Source organism: Penaeus monodon, chromosome 23 (assembly GCF_015228065.2).
Source record: "Penaeus monodon isolate SGIC_2016 chromosome 23, NSTDA_Pmon_1, whole genome shotgun sequence".
Taxonomy (NCBI): Eukaryota; Metazoa; Arthropoda; class Malacostraca; order Decapoda; family Penaeidae; genus Penaeus; species Penaeus monodon.
Window position 1 is genome coordinate 13,382,222 of NC_051408.1, and position 782 is coordinate 13,383,003.

At 50.5% G+C, this 782-nt stretch overlaps 1 pseudogene; it reads left to right on the forward strand.

The window, feature by feature from the left end:
* LOC119588136 overlaps window positions 1-401 on the forward strand; it is a 3,354-nt pseudogene extending 2,953 nt beyond the window's left edge.
* Window positions 402-782: the final 381 nt, after the last annotated feature.

A 782-nucleotide genomic window follows, 5' to 3' on the forward strand; every position in this document is an offset into this window, starting at 1 on the left:
ACGCTACCTGACGAAACTGGATCTTCTCCAGGGCTACTACCAAGTTCCGTTGACTGAGAGGGCGAGGCCGATTTCTGCGTTTGTCACTCCTACCGCCCTCTACGAGTTCAGGTTCTTCCGTTCGGGATGAGGAACGCCCCAGCGACCTTTCAGCGACTCATGAATTACCTGACGGCGTTCGTTGTTACCTCGATGATCTCGTAATCTGGAGCGAGTCCTGGGCCGCGCTCTTCTCGGCCCTGTCGGCCGCCAATCTCACGGTAAACCTACAGAAAAGTGAATTTGGACACGCCCATGTCACCTTCCTGGGTCACGTGATCGGTCAGGGCCAGGTCGCACCTGTAGCTGCAAAGGTGGAAGCTGTTCTACAGTATCCCGCGCCCGTAGACAGAAAGGCTTGATGCGCTTCATGGGGATGGCTGGCTACTACAGACGATTCTGTAAGAACTTCTCTCAGGTATCTGCCCCTTTAACAAACTTGCTGAGTAATAAACGGGTATTCAGGTGGTCAGATGATTGTCAGCAAGCTTTTGAAAACCTGAAGCACCTCTTATGTACGGCTCCCGTCTTGCAGGCTCCTGACATTAATAAACCGTTTGCAATACAGGTGGACGCTAGTGACAATGGTGTGGGAGCGGTCCTCTTGCAGAGAGACGGAAGTAAAGTGCTCCGCCCAGTGTGTTATTTTTCTTATAAATATAAGACATATCAAAAGTCTTACGCCACCGTCGAAAAGGAGGCTTTGGGAATAGTGTTGGCCATTGAAAAGTTTAGAGTTTATT